The sequence below is a fragment of the Eubalaena glacialis genome, chromosome 8 (genome assembly GCF_028564815.1).
Source record: "Eubalaena glacialis isolate mEubGla1 chromosome 8, mEubGla1.1.hap2.+ XY, whole genome shotgun sequence".
Taxonomy (NCBI): Eukaryota; Metazoa; Chordata; class Mammalia; order Artiodactyla; family Balaenidae; genus Eubalaena; species Eubalaena glacialis.
Window position 1 is genome coordinate 120,680,213 of NC_083723.1, and position 16,304 is coordinate 120,696,516.

At 36.6% G+C, this 16,304-nt stretch overlaps 1 protein-coding gene and 1 non-coding gene across 3 annotated transcripts in view; both read left to right on the top strand.

Moving 5' to 3' along the window:
• The window catches only part of CNTNAP2 (contactin associated protein 2), a 2,096,032-nt gene that overhangs the window by 1,064,715 nt on the left and 1,015,013 nt on the right, over positions 1-16,304 (top strand). The window lies entirely within an intron of this gene.
• LOC133097092 (U6 spliceosomal RNA) lies at positions 4,032-4,138 on the top strand. The gene has a single exon (XR_009701965.1). It is a non-coding gene; the product is annotated as a U6 spliceosomal RNA (small nuclear RNA).

The following is a 16,304-nucleotide window of genomic DNA, read 5'->3' on the forward strand; positions in this document are numbered from 1 at the left end:
AGTAAACTCTTTAACTGACCCTTATTTCAAGGGTTTTTCATAACAACAGGACCAGTCTTTCCAGAGTCTGAGAAAAATAATGATTCCGTATGTAGCCTAGAAAGCTCAATTATACTGGTACTCAAAATCATGTAAATGCAAGCTTGTATTTACAGGTCTGTTAGAAGCCTTCTTCTTTAACAGAAATTCTTTTCTGGCTCCTCATGTCCCATAGATGAGAAGGGCAGACACCACAAGAGGGTGTTTTTACTCATTTTGTTCGGTATGATCTATGAATTGGGTGACTATATTTTAAAATCAGATAATTTCTTTGGCCACTAAGGTGTTTGATGGGATGGCAGCTTCATTCTGGATTCCCTCCATCAAGGATTTGCAGGTTCTTTTCACTGCACGGCTCTTCTCTTCCTCTTAGGAGGCCCCCAGCAAAGACTGAAATAGAACTGCTTTTTATAGCTTGGTTTTTCAGAAATCAGCTCCTTTGGACTTGTAGAAGACCTTGTATCTGCCAGCTCATTACATTTTGAGTAACATTATCAAACGTAGAACTTCAGTTTTTAAAATAGAATTTTAAGTCGTTTCATGAAAGAACAACTTGCCTAGATCATGATAACACCTTGTTAAATTGAATAGATCCTTGTCTTAGCTACTAAGTAAGTTAATGTTCCTTTAAAATATCATTCACTTGGGCTTCCCTGGTGGCGCAGTGGTTGAGAGTCTGCCTGCCAATGCAGGGGACGCGGGTTCGAGCCCTGGTCTGGGAAGATCCCACGTGCCGCGGAGCAGCTGGGCCCGTGAGCCACAATTGCTGAGCCTGCGCGTCTGGAGCCTGTGCTCCGTAACAGGAAAGGCCGCGATGGTGAGAGGCCCGCGCACCGCGATGAAGAGTGGCCCCCGCTTGCCACAACTGGAGAAAGCCCTCGCACAGAAACGAAGACCCAACACAGCCATAAAAATAAAGGAATTCCTTTAAAAAAAAAAAAAAATATCATTCACTTGAGAAACAGGAGTAAGAGTGGATTTTTTTTTCTCTCCATTTAACTCCAGCTTCATTGAGATTATTGATTTCATTAAATAAATTCAAGCAACTTCTAAAACTTTCTCAGATTCTATGGCGCAAGGCCCAGATGTCCTTACATGGCACCCAGTCATTCACATTCTGGTCCACGCGTAGGTCCAGCATCACCTATCTCCCAAGTCTCCCTCTGGCCCAGGCACCCTGATCATTAGCCAGAGTGCACACACTATTCCCAAATGCACACCTGCTTCTTCACAGCTCTATTATTTGACTTTACTCTTCCCTCATCCTAGAGTTTTATAACTCTTCTCCATCTAACAAACTGCCACTTATCCTCTCTGACACGCCCCCTCCCCCCCCCCCCCCCCAGAAATGTTACTCTTCTGTGAATCTTCCCCAACTACCTTGGACACTGGTATCTCATCTAACTCTAGTACTGAATTCTAATTCAGGTTATGTATTTACATATGTTTATTCCTCACAAGTGAGCACTGGAGGGCAGGGATTAAGTTCAATTCACATTTGTCTTCAAGGGGTAGAAAGAATAGATATTTGAAGACAACTACTGTATTTCCATCTTCTGACTTTTCTATTGCCACATGCTCCCAATTTCTTCAAGTGGTGTCATCCAAATCCATTCACCATCTGAGTGACTTATCTTTTAATATGCTTCCATTTGCTTATGTGTGTTAACTGAAGTTATCTGGGGTTGGAAGCATAGTACATAAAAGGCCATGTGATTTGTAGGCCTTAGAGAGAGGCCTCCAGGACACTTCCCTTTTCATCTGGTCTTCTTCCTTACACATTGCTTGGACCCTGGCTTACCTTGAACTAGAGAAGGGCATACTCTGGGGTTTCACATGCCACTGGGCCTGTCTTTGGAAGCCCATGTTCTGCTTTCTGGCCCACTCCCAGCCTGCAGAAGCCCTGACATACCTACGTATTTAGCTCAGTATCATCTATGAACCGCATGACTATCTTTTAAAATCAGATCATGGCTTTGATTACTAATATATTCACTGGTACGATAGCTTCACCCTGGATTCCCTCCATCAAGGATTTGCAGCTTCTTTGCAAGGCAGGAGTGGATCCCACCTCACTGTCACCACCCTGCCTAACGTTTGTAGTTTAGGTTTGGCGGCTCTGGTTTTTGTTTGTGTTATTTTAACTGATGTCATTGTGTCATTCTTATTGTTTGAAAATGAACAACCATGGTAGAATGCTTTGATTTTGAAGCTACCAGTCGTATGTATTGAGGAGCAACATCTTTTAAACAGAACTGTAACACAAGTACACATTTCTAAGCCCAATTAAGACCAATAAAATGTTTGTAAGTTGAATTAAATAACTCTTCTTTATCCCTGGCATAGAGTAAACTGATTTAAGAGAAGCAACCATTGTCTCAGCTATGTTCCAGAGACCGTAGCTTGCAAAAACAAACAAATGAAAACACAAATTTGGTGCCAATATTGGAACTCACATTAGAGAAAAATGGTCTTAATATAGATACAATTTTTCTCTGTATACTCATTAGATTGAAGCACTGTTTTCTACGGTAACGACATAACATTTCACTAAAATATAAGTGTGTTTGGGAGTTCATAAGCTCTTCTAGTGTTTTGAGAACAGATTTGCAATATTAATGACTATGTTGGGTTTTTTTTTTGCATTGATATACTTTTATATATGCATTTGGTTTATAAGCAAATACTCTTTCTAATGCTGAGTTCAATTGAGAAAGAAAAAAAAATGAATGAAGCACAGATGCTGTACATAAGAACAGAATGTGCAATGCAATTTAGCCCTGTGGGCTTCCTGGGAAGAACCCACTTATCCTATAATAGGTAGAGTTGTCAGTAGTGACAATAATGCTGTTAGAAATCAGAACTACGTTGTGCTCACCAGTGTTTAACTGACAGTGCCACAATGCCTTCAGGGATGAAGTGCAAGTGCTGTTACCATTCATCTTGTGATTTTTTTTGTGGTTCAATAATATATCTTTGTAAAACACCAATGACAGCCAGTATTCTGTTGTTCCTGTGAGTGAAATACGATGTGCTTGCAGTATGTTTTGAGGATTCACTAACTATGGCTATGTACACATAATTCGTAATCAAGTTTGTCCATGAGTAGCTGAAATATAAATAGGAACACTTAAGACTGTCTCAAAATCAGATTGCATTCTCCATTTATATAGTCATAGCAGGAGAGTTCAGAGATATACAATAATAAGCCTTGGCGTATGTTAGAGCAATTCAGAAAAGGAGCAAAAGCTAGATGGGGACAAAAAAGAGAAGGGCCATAACATTACTGAGGTAAGGATAAGACTGGATGAGTTTAATTTTTCACAAATAAATCATGGAATGGAGTATCAAAATGGGAATAAAACAGTTCTAGCTTAATCCTATTTGAACTTCTGAGTTGTCTCCCTCTGATTTTTGGTTTTGAGTGGAGATAATTCAGGTTTCTAAGTATAATTAATATAAATTTATCTTAAAATTTTGCACATGCACATGATAAACATCTTTATTGTGGGGATGTTGTAACAAGTCTCTGTTTTACTTGCAGTCCATAGCTGCTAGATTTACCTTCTTAAGAAATCTCTAATTATGCCACTTCTTCACTTCATAAACTTCTTCTGAATGAAGTTCAAACTTCTTAACTTGAAATTCAGAGTCCTTCATGAGTTGTCTTCAACCAGTACCTCTTGTCACATATCTCCTGCATGCAAAGGGCTCTTACTGAAGGACACGTAGTCCATTTGTTCATTCAGCAAACATACAGTGAGCATTTTAGCTCTGGGGATTCATGAATATATATATATTCATTTATGTGTTCAAGGAGCTCAGGAAGGGGCAGAAATCATGCAAACAAAATAACCTGCTAAACTTCCATTCCTTTATTCTTAACAATCCCTTCATTTCAAGTAGCCTTACCATCCATTTCCAATAATAGAAGCTCTTCCATGAAGTTTTCATGAAACTTCTCCCTAATCCCCTCAAAAGAAAGTAAGCCAGTGCTCGCTTCGGCAGCACATATACTAAAATTGGAACGATACAGAGAAGATGAGCATGGCCCCTGCGCAAGGATGACATGCAAATTCGTGAAGCGTTCCATATTTTTTAGGGGCAGTGTATAAAGGATAAAGGAGTCAACATAAAGGGCCCCCCAGTGACCATACGGTGACAGTTCTTAAAATAAAATTACTATTATACAAATAGAGCAGATATAACATACACACAAATCAAATATTTGCCCAGGTCAAAAAATAGAACTTTGCCACCTATTCCATAAGCTCCTTCCATGAGCTTCATTCTGGTCACACCCCCTCCCCCATCTCCATAGCCTCACTTTTATAATAATGACTTGCTTGTTTTTTGTTTTTTTGGTTTTATCACCCAAATGTGCATCCTTAAACACTATAGTTTACTCTTGCCCATTTAAAAAAAGATGCATCTCTTAGGATGAAGTTACAATTTGAGCATCAAAAGCACCATCACCATCATCATCACCACCACCATCACCATCATAATCATCATCATGGTTTACAGGACAAGATGAGTTTTGTGAAAAACCATGAATTCAAAATGACTCAAAATAGAAAAGTTATTATGAAGCTTGCCCGAAAGATGACTGTAATAGAAAGTAGTGACTATAATAGATCATGTTTATTTTTTATTGATTTTAATAATTCAGAGGGTTAGATATTTCTTCTATGAATCTTGTATGTTTATAAAGCACAGTCATATGTCTGCTTCATCTGTTAAGAATAAACACTGGACACTGTAAGTCAAATAGCCCCAGAGGGGCTTCCCTGGTGGCGCAGTGGTTGAGAATCTGCCTACCAATGCAGGGGACACGGGTTCGAGCCCTGGTCTGGGAGGATCCCACATGCCGCGGAGCAACTAGGCCCGTGAGACACAACTACTGAGCCTGCGCGTCTGGAGCCTGTGCTCCGCAACAAGAGAGGCCGCGATAGTGAGAGGCCTGCGCACAGCGATGAAGAGTGGCCCCCGCTTGCCACAACTAGAGAAAGCCCTCGCACAGAAACGAAGACCCAACACAGCCAAAAATAAATAAATAAATAAAATTAATTAATTAATTAAAAAAAAAATAGCCCCAGAAAATGTAGATGCCAAGAACAGGAAGGACTATTCAGTTTGGGTGGGCGCCCACAATAACCAACCAGAAAGGGGGTTCCACAGTGTTTGCCAGATGACCTACAGAGGAACACTAACTACACAGACTTAATCTCTCAACCCCTAGGAGATTAAATCTCAGTGCTAATAAGGGAGGTGTAACTTTTTAAAGCTAAGAGACAAAAATCAATACTTGATTATGATAAGATAATAGGTTATATATAACAATGGCCAAGTGATATTTTTTTTTAAAAAATCAGAGATAAATACTAGGTTGCAAAATTAAAACCCTAGGCATAAGATAAGGCCTGAAATAGTCACACTGGCATTAACAGGTGTAATTTAACTATAGAAAATTATAGTTAATTTTTATAGTTAAGCTTTTATAGAAAAGCTTAATATAGAAAGGCGGTTTGGGTTAGAATCACCTTGAGAGAAACAAACAAGTATGATCAAGAATTAGTCAGTCAGTAAACCAAAGTTCTGCAATCTAGGCAGTTCTGATAAGGTAATCTTTTCTTCAGGATCTGCTAAGAATTTTATGACCCAAGGAAAGGAATAAAATTAATAATGCTGAAACTCTGAGGGTATCTAAAATCAAATATAGAAAAACAAGAAGAGAAATAAGAAAGACATTAAACCTATGATATTGATGCTTTAGAGTAAATTTAAGTGAAACTATAACAATAAGTTCTATAGCCTTTGTTTTATATGTTTGTGAATTATGGTTTCGAAGTGTTTAAAAGGATCAGCTGTTCTAAATATATAATTACAGTTAGTTTAAACTGTTTAAAATGATATGCTTAATAAATCTGTAATCAATGTTTAAAGGCCCCAAGAAAAAATTCATTTTCAGTTTGGGGTATTAGATTCATGAGTTTAATAAATTGAACATTAAACAAAGAAAAAAAAAAACAGTAAGCCATCCATTCCAAAGTTAATTGTCAGTTCTTTATTTTAGCACTAGGCAATATTTACTTAATTTACATACATGTACCCTCCAAAAGTCAGTAAGTATCTCTAAAGTCGAGGATAATGTTCCAAATAATCCCTATCCCCTACATTCAACAGAATTTGTAACTACAGAAAAATCACATACCTGTTGAATGAGTAAAATCATTCATGTTTTCTTGGAGGCAGCATCATTCTTATTTCCTCCTTAATCATTCACCTCCTTACAAATGTAGGAGAAAAAAGTTACCATTTCTCTCAACCATGACCTCGGTAGGTATAAAATCAAGTGATTCAATGATTGAAATGAAAAACAACATTTTATACAATTTTATATTGAATGAAATTTTCATTTTTATAAAGGAAAATGAAACATTCCTACTGAAAATTAATAAAAGCATGATGATTTTCTCCATAATATAGCAATAAAATTTTGTTTTATAATTAATCCTTTAAAAGTATTTCAATGTTTTCATAAAGTGTTAAGTAATAAAACTTGCACAATTACCTTAAAAATGATTCTAAAATTATGAATAAGTGAAATTTATAATTTTGCATCTATAGGATTTTATAATCTTGCCCTTCTAACAGAATGGAGCTTACATTTTTTTTACTGTAAAAGTCAATAAATACAAATTAGCTTCTATCTTGAATATAGATCATTATACATAGCTTGCTAGACACATCCAAAAATATACACTTGAAATAAGAATTATAATGAAGATGATTAAATAACTGACTCCCAATTTAATCACTCTGAACCTTATCTTTATATTATGCCAAATATGTTAGTAATACTTATCTACATTTCAACATGTTGTTATAATGTACATAAATTTATTAGTGATAGATATACTTGAATTTCAGATAATGCATTAAAAAGTTCTGCACAGGATGAATATTTAAAAATATGATTCAATTAAAAATTATCTTTTCAAAGGAAAAAGTAGATCACGATTTAACTTCTTGAACAGCTGAAGGTGAGACTATCATTCATTCCTAAAACATCGACTCAAACCAGAGAAGATAAATCTTGATGAAAATGAATGCTTTTTTGTAGTAGACATCAGTAAATATTTGATAAAATTAGGCACCAGATCCTCCCAGTTTCATTGTCACTATTCTTTACATTTATGCCAATAGGATATAATAATCATATAGAACACATTTTCATCTAGCACCTAACTTCCCTGAGGGAGAGACTTATTCTACCTTCTTAATACCTCATTGTCATTATATAATAGGAGCTAAATTATAGTTTTGATTATACAGTGCCTAATTAAAAAGAAAACTCATGCTAATTGGGCTCCTCGTGTTGCTATGTAGACCAGTCCCAAGAAGATCCACCCTCATACCACACACTACTCATTTATAATCCTGGTCAGCTTGTTAATAACCTTCCAAAGTCAACAAGGATCCTCCTGCCCCATGTCGCCCGCACCAGTAAAACGAGCCTGAGTTTGGTAGCTGTGCTCTAAGAGCACATGCTCTCCCCTACCCGCCAGGCTCTGGGCGGGGCTGCTTTAATCTCGTCCGCAGGGGAAGGGGCGGAGTTTTCTGGGGTAGGCGGGGCGGGCTGCTCACTGACCCAGCTCTCAGGGCTGGGTGTGGCGTCTCTGCGCAGGCCCGCTGCCGCGGCCATCTTGAACGGAGGTGTCGTGTGCAGAGCTTCTGCGCACGGCCCGCGGAGCTGAGGTGACGGCAGCAGCCGTTTTGCACCAGGAACGCCGTTCTGAAGTGCCGGGGTGCGAGGCCTTTGCTCGCGGCCCCTGTGAGCGAGTGAAACTAGACTAAGCGCAAAGGAAAAGAGAAAAAAAGGTTAGGCTTTATCTTATTACCCAGATTCTATTTTTATTTCCCGAGAATTGTTAACGGGCTGCGCCGGTTGAGCCAGTTTAAATGCTCCAAGAATGAAATCATTGATGACGCCATCCTTACAGCGGTGACGTTATTACTAAGCTTTATTAGTCAGAGTGGAATATGTTAATATTTACAAAGTGTTGGAAAGAGGTCTGTCCTCACAGGTGCAGGCACCGCCTGGGTAAAGGGATAGGATTTGTTCTTAATATGTGTGTAGCACGATGAACTAATTCAACTCCACACGGAAACAAAGTGATCATTCCCTTTTTTTAAACGATGTAAATAGTGTTTGATTGTTTTCCCAATGAACAGAGCTGATTGGAAACTATGTCCTGTGTAACCATACGTTTTTGTTTGAGCCGAGACATGGCCAACGTTGAAAAACCTCTGTTTATAAACAGACAAAATCAATAGTGAAAAGAGGGCCCAGTGTCCAATTCCTGTTTGTTCGAATTCTTTTTGAGAACTCGTTGGGAAGAAATAAACAACTGACTTGTGCACAGGAAAACAGTAACAGAAGCCCTTTTGTGCCTTTGCGCAGTTCAGAGACAAAAACAGAGGTAAGACAGCCTCCAGCAGATCTGCCTCATATTCAGGCATCTCCTCCAGCGACCACGGTGGAAGTCGTGCTCAGTAAAATGCAAACGGGTCCACTAAAATGCCAAGAGCTTCATTTTGTTTTGATGTCTTTCTCACAGAATAACAATGTTCGGCTTGGTTTTTTTTTTTTTTTGTAGTGCCCTTTGGGAAAGAACATTTTCTGTTTTAAAAGCCACACAAAGCTTAACACAAGCAGCTTCATTGTTCTCATTCTCCGGAAGCTAACAAAAAAAGACTAATGTGTTCCTGAATGAAGCTATTCATTGCTTAATAAAAACAAGAGTTAGTAACAATAACTATACTCACATTAACCTTATTTTCACGCTTTAACATAGAAGTTGCTCAGGTGTATTATATGTGTACCATAATTTGCTTAAAAAAAATGCTGCTGGGAAATACAAATCTAATGAAACAAAAAGTAAGATATCTTTTTTTTTTAACAATGTTGTACAGGTGTACAGCAGAGTGATTCAGTTGTCCATATACATGCATATATTCTTCAAATTCTTTTCCCATTTAGGTTATTACAGAATATTGAGCAGAGGTTTCTGTGCTATACAGTAGGTCCTCATTGGCTGTCTGTTTTAAATATAGCAATGTGTCTTGTTTGTTGTTATTTTAGAAATTTGAGTTAATAACCAGTGTTAAGCCCAGCCACCAACACTCAAATTTTGGAAAATGCAAAGTTGTAATGCTGATAATAAGTGCAGCTCTGGAAAGTGGAAAAAATTCTTTGACTTGAAATCCACAACCCTGGGTCTTATTTCCAAGTTTGCAACTTATTGCTTGATATTGGCAGGACTCTTCACTATTTGAGTCTTGATTTACTCATTTGTTCATTTTCAAAGTGGGGAGTAGCTCTGGTTATCCACAGAATGACTATTTGTTTTGTAATGTTCACATGTAACTTTCTTCAAAGTTCATAATAAATAAAGGCTGATAAAGACCAATATTATGAACTTCTGGTGCAAGATTTTTATAATAAATCATAAGCATGTGATGTAGGAGTCCCCAACATCACTTATGATTATCTCCCTTGGAAGCAGGTGAATTCACAAAATTTACAAAATCTATTTGTGAAAAACTTATTTTAAAGACTAATCTTCTTTTAAGGCAATAGATGTATTAATAATCTATGCTCTACGAGGTCAGGAGCTTTGATTTTGATATAAGCCTAATGTCTAGGGCATTACCTGTACCATAATATCTAGTAAGTGAATGAAAGAATTCACTGACTATATCCTCTTTCACTATATTCATGGCAGGATTTAGTTCATAACTATATTCCTCATGAATATATTCTTAATGAATATATTCATTAAAACACTGAACCTGTGACCCTAAGCTTCTGATAAATTGAATAACCCTTAAAATTCTACTAATATATTCACATTTATTGAACCTACTTAAGACAAATATATTCATGAATATATTCATGAGAAGAATATATTCATATTCACAGAATATATTCTAGAAGAATATTCCTTAACACAGTTCCCTGATAAATTTGTAAGTTTGATGAATTTAGCGAATTAGTTGTTCATGAATTGATTCTTTGGATAATTATTTTTAATCAATCACTTTTAGAGAATTGGTTCTCAGTGAATTGACCGAGAGCCCCCTCTCTTGACTCTGATTGATATGATCATGGGCAGGTGGCTACTGGCTATTGGAGCTCACCACCCTCTAAACCTGGGGGCAGAGATATCCTCCTGTGAAATCTCTGTTGAAGGAGGGAAAGAACCCCTTCTTCCAAAAGGAGAGAGGTTAGAGGCCAAAGTCGACTTCAGACCAAGAGCTACTTAATCAGATTCCGCCTTCTCCCTGAAGTCTGTCTTCTTATTCCTCCTCGTTTCGTTCAGAGACAGTGGCTTTGCCTTGGGGGTTTGTTAGCAGGTGTGAATACTTAGTACAATTACTAAGGACTGAGCTACCTACAAAGGGTACACTGGCTTTAGCTATTAGTCTTAGAAGTGTGCTTTGTATTTATGGTATGTAATATGAATATAGTATGTTCTGTGTGTACTCTATGTATAAACAGTATAATCTATATAAATTAATTACCAGCCACGTGACTTTTTTTTCTCAAGTCATGTATGCTTTTTCAAATTTGTAACCGCAAAGGCTTGGCCTCTCATGGAGAATCACTGCTATTGTGAGCCATAGTTTCTGATGAAATTATTCTCTCTCAGGTGTTTGAGAGCAGAAACAAGATTGTGACAACTCTCAAACTAAGTGAGCTGTGACAGTGGTGAGCGCATGAGATCTGAGCGTTAGAATATTTGAACCATTTTATTTTACCTTTAAGTCTAAGATACAGAGATAGTGAACTCAAGAAAAATGGAAACAAACAAAGCCTAAAAGTGAAAATTTTAAAGGGAAAGTGGTAGACACTATAAAATTTAGAGAGAAAGCAAACATAAAGAAAGTGAACATTTTTATAACAGAGGGTTTTTCTTTCTCTCTTATGAGTGAAAGCAGTTTGCATTCCCTGTATCTGTGAGACATGAAAGGGCCATAATCATGGTTGATAAGTTAATCAAAGACAGGAAAGCCCTTAAGTTTAGAAATGAAATTAGACATAATGTGAAAAATGACATCACAGTTAAAAGCCCTTGAAAGTGCCCTGAAGTCACCTCAGAATTTTTATGAAGTCTTTACCTGGTTGTAGTCCCCCAATAATCTTTATTTTTCTTTTACATCACAATTCATGTTAAATTAATGGCATTAATAGCTATCAGATTTGCTAAATTACTGTTGTTTTAATATTCGACAACTGTGTGCATACTTCATAATTTTTTGATGGCTTCTGTATACATTTATCTCATGACTCTTAAAGATAATAGTGGCCTCAATATTGTCTACAGTTTTACTTATTTCAGTTAGGTTATACATCACATAGACTCTTATCTTGCTTTATTTTTATTGAAATATACTATTCATGTAGAAAATGCACGTATCATGAATGTACAGCTTAATGAAGTTTTTGAAAAATTGGACACATCTATGTAACCTTCACTCAGATCAAGAGACAGACCATTACCAACACTCCAGATTGCTTCTGAAGTCAGTAATTGATTTTAACTAGAGGGTTGCCCATCTAGCAACCAATGCTGAACAATGTTCAATAAATAACTACTAAAAAACACGATTGTGCTATATGGTATGGAAGAAAATCCATGTATAGATATTTCTGATGTTATCTTTAGATAGGATATGCCCTGTTAATAAGAAAATGATAAATGTTTATATAGAATTTTAGCACTGTAAGGCATCTAATCTCCACAGATTCCCTCAGATAACACCCTTTGTGGGATTCTGCTGTTTGACATCTTCTTCCTAATCCTTTACTAGTATTCCAGAGAATTTCTGCAATAAAGGACAGATGCTCTTGCCAAAAGCCTTACTTCTATTTTCAATTTGCCAGTATTTTCTGGGACTCTACCTCTTACGTTAAATCACAGAAATGGCAAAGAATTCTCTTTCAGAATTGAAACAGTGAAAGATCCTAATTCCTTCCACAGTGCTGGATCCACCCTCCAAGTTGGTCTGCCATCAGTTTACTATCATGTTTCCATGAAGCTATCTGTGGCCCCCATCTTCTGTCCACTATAGTACAAAATTCAAATGACTGTCTGTCTTTTCTGCGTGGATTCTTTTCATCTCAGGCAAAGTCTCTTCCATGTACTTTGAGTGGTCCATGACCATTGTGTTTAATGCTTAGAGTCAGCCAGCAGGACAAGTACAGATTTATAGACCAAAATATACAACTTCAGTTATATCAGTATTTGCTTTATTAATATGCTCCACATAACTTTTTTATTTATTTATTTATTTATTTATTTTTGCTGTGTTGGGTCTTCGTTTCTGTGCGAGGGCTTTCTCTAGTTGCGGCAAGTGGGGGCCACTCTTCATCGCGGTGCGTGGGCCTCTCACTGTCGCGGCCTCTCTTGTTGCAGAACACAGGCTCCAGACGCGCAGGCTCAGTAACTGTGGCTCACGGGCCTAGTTGCTCCGCGGCATGTGGGATATTCACAGACCAGGGCTCGAACCCGTGTCCCCTGCATTGGCAGGCAGATTCTCAACCTGCGCCACCAGGGAAGCCCCACGTAACATTTTTTAATTGATATATTGTTATTGGTTTTTCTATTTCCCTTTGCAGTACATGAATGTATTGTAGTCTTATTTTAAGTGTCTAGAGATGAGAGGAATCTTGTAATCAACTGGTATGAATCATTCATTTTACTGATAAAGATTTCTGGGCCAGAGAGGTAAATGTAATATTAGTGTCCATGCTATCCAAATTCTAATCTGGCTCTATTTTAGTGTATCACACTGCACTCCTGTCTTATGTGTCCTGTAGTGAATTTCACACATATGTGCACACATATATACAAACACACACACACAACTTGTGTACCTAATACAAATCCATGAAACCACACTAAAAAATAAATCAGCGGTTTAAAAAATTTATGCTCTAATAATATATTAATTTTTAAAATATTATTTTTAATTTTTAATCTTATCCGATGCTTATCTTGTCCAGATTAAAATCCACAAGAAAGGATGGATGGAATAAATTTGTAACCTAAATATATATGAAACATTTTTTATACAAGTGAGATTTCAATGTGCTTACCTGTAGCATTTTTCCTCTCCCATTTTGCCACAAAGGATGAGAAAACCTACCAAAAGGCAGTTGACACTCAAAAAGGATTGTTGACTTGAAGATTGCGGCACAGAGTAGTTTATAAATATCTGGGGACATGCCCTTCATGGTTCAGTGCTCATTAGTAGTCCAGTTGGAGGAAATGACACTGAGCTGAAACACACAGAAGCTGCCTCTCACACTAGGAGTCACATAGTAGAACAAGTAGTAGAGAGGTTGACAGAAAAACAACTACTTGTGAAAGGTAGGGACTGAATCTTTGCCTACATTTGTGACCTAGGTACAATAGCTAGACCCTACCTTTGAGTAAAGGGTGAAAATTATTCAGTGGCAAGTATAAAAACAAAGTTCTGTTAAAGGGGAGTAATGCAGAATTATCTGAAATGAGAAACTATGGTTTTATTATGACTTTTATGATGCAATTTAAAAATAATGATTTATATTCAAATCATAAAATGTTATACCTGAACATAATATTTTAAGATATCTGTTCCATGCCAGGACTCTGCCCGTGATTATCCTCTGAACTCAGAAATTTCTGAACCCCTGAATGTCTGGATAACTCCTCTAAATTAAGGACAGTTTTCTCACTGGAGTTATCCAGCACACACAGGTATAAAAAAGTTCTGTTTTAATCAAAGCCACTTACGTTCACAGCTCTCTATGGTTATGATAAAACCAAGACTTTGAAAAATATTTAGAAGAAAAGAGGGAATTTTGTTATATGTACTGTTTTAAAGAAAGCTAATCTTAAATTCTGACAATTGTTAATTTTAAGCTTTGAATTTGTTTTATTATCAAAATTTAGAAAAATGAGAAAATGGATTCAAGAATTAACATGGGCTAAATTGCTATTATTATCTTCATTTATGCTGTTCCTAGTATTCTTTCTCGAAGATATTCTTTTTGCATCACTTCTGTAATACCGATGGGACAGAATAGAAAAACAGTCATTGACTGATAGTGTCATGTAGCTCTGTTTTCTCCCTAATGTGTAGGAGGACAGGAACAATGTGCCTTTGGGACACGGATGAGATAAAGTACTCTGTAATCATTCTAATATTCACGAGTGGGGTTATGCTAGCCGGGAAGATGGGGGATCAACAGTTTTAACAGCCTATTACAGTAAGGCTGTGCACAACAAGGGAGTGCCCACCTTTGGGATCACCTCTTGTCAAAGATCCCTAGCTGGATCCCCAAATCTTCTCAGCTACATTTTGCCTTCCTCAGTTATCCTTCGTTTCTTTTTCCTGAGCCATCTCACTCCAGTTTATAAAATATAGGGAAATGTTTCATAGCAATTATAAAAATGTATGTAAAGATATTTAAACCTCATTAGATGGTACAATAAGGCAAACTTTTTGAGACCATTCACTGTACAGTAGCTAGCGTATATCTTTAAAATAGCATCATGCCACTTTCTGCATAAAACATAGGTTTTCTATCACACTTAACATTTAATCTTTAATTACAGCTTACAAGGCCCTTAACTTATTATACTATTGCCTATCTTTTTCCTCCCATTTCTCAATCCTTCCCCCTTAATCTCTGTACTCAAACCACTGTAGTCATTTTAGGGCCTGGTACTTCAGTACAACAAGCGTGTCTCCCTTCAGGGCGTTTGCATCAAATTATCTCATGACTGGCCTCTTATCCTTTAGGTTTCAGATTCACTGTCACCTCCTCAGAGAGTTCTCCCTTGTCAATCAGTCTTATCCCATGAATCTCTCTATCACAACATCTGTTTTATTTCTGTTATAGCATTTATCACCATGTGAAATTGTACCTATTAACCTATTCATTATTTGTCTATTGTCTGTCTCTGCACATAAGAATATAAGCTCCAAGAGGGCAAGACCTTTTCTTCTTCACCATTATATCCTGGTGCCTAAAACAATGCCAGTTACCTGGTAAGAGATCAATAAATGAGTTCCGAATAAAACTCTAGAAGAGCTTAGGCTAGTGGAGGTAAATTTCCATGTTATTCTCCTTATATTCTGAAAAGTTAAACTGAAAGGACAAGGCTGCCAAATCTCCATCTGCACAAATCAGAGAATTTAGTGGATGATGATCATCACTTGCTTCTTCCTTTTATACTTTTTCACCTTCAATCATAGCATCACAGCAATCTGAATGGTTTGCAGTTATTTATGATAAAAGCTAGAGTAAAATACATCAAATACTAAGTGTAATGTCTCTTGGTGTAATGAATCTTTTTTTTCTTTATTATACTTTTTTAGTTTTCCAAATTTTCTTCAATAAGTTTTATCTTAAAGATGAAAAAAATTATAAAAGTTCTCTGCTTGTGATCTGAAATCCAGTTAAGCTACCATTGCTTAATATGCCTTTATCTGCCCTATGTAGACACATGCACAACTCACAAAATATGATGTCTTCCTTTTGTAAAATTTTGTAAAATGTGAAGATGATATTCGCATAATCATATTACTACTAAAGATACTTGCTTTGAAAGATTGTCTCAAGAAAACAGTCATCATTAAAATGGTCATAAATCTTTGAATGAGATTTTGAAGTATAATGATCTTTGGCTTTCGGCTGGGAATCAGTAATGATTGAAACAATTTTTAGAGGTTTTTACATGAAAATTTAGTCTTGGAGTAGTTATTTTAAGTTTTTTAACTTCCTAAAATATTGATATCAAAAAGTTAAACATAGTAGTACAGAGTCTCATTGGGTTTCCCCTGTTTAGTAGCAAATAATGGTATGTTCTATATTGGGTTTCTCATTGTTTGATAATGCAATAAACAAAGTATAAAGTGGGCATTGGATAAAATTTAGGTGAATTTAAAAATGAATATTATCATTCCTTTTATCTGATTTAAAATGTTTATATATTTTTGAGGTAAAAATTACAAAGTACATTTGGTTTTCATTATTCATCATAGTTACATTCTGCATAGTCATTGCAAACACTCAATTAGTGAATACTGAACCATTGTTCCTACAAGAAATATAGGGTTAGGCTCCTGAGAACCTCTGGTCACAACATTTGCATCAATACATAACCTTGTTTTTGTATTTGCATCAATACAAACCTTGATTTATG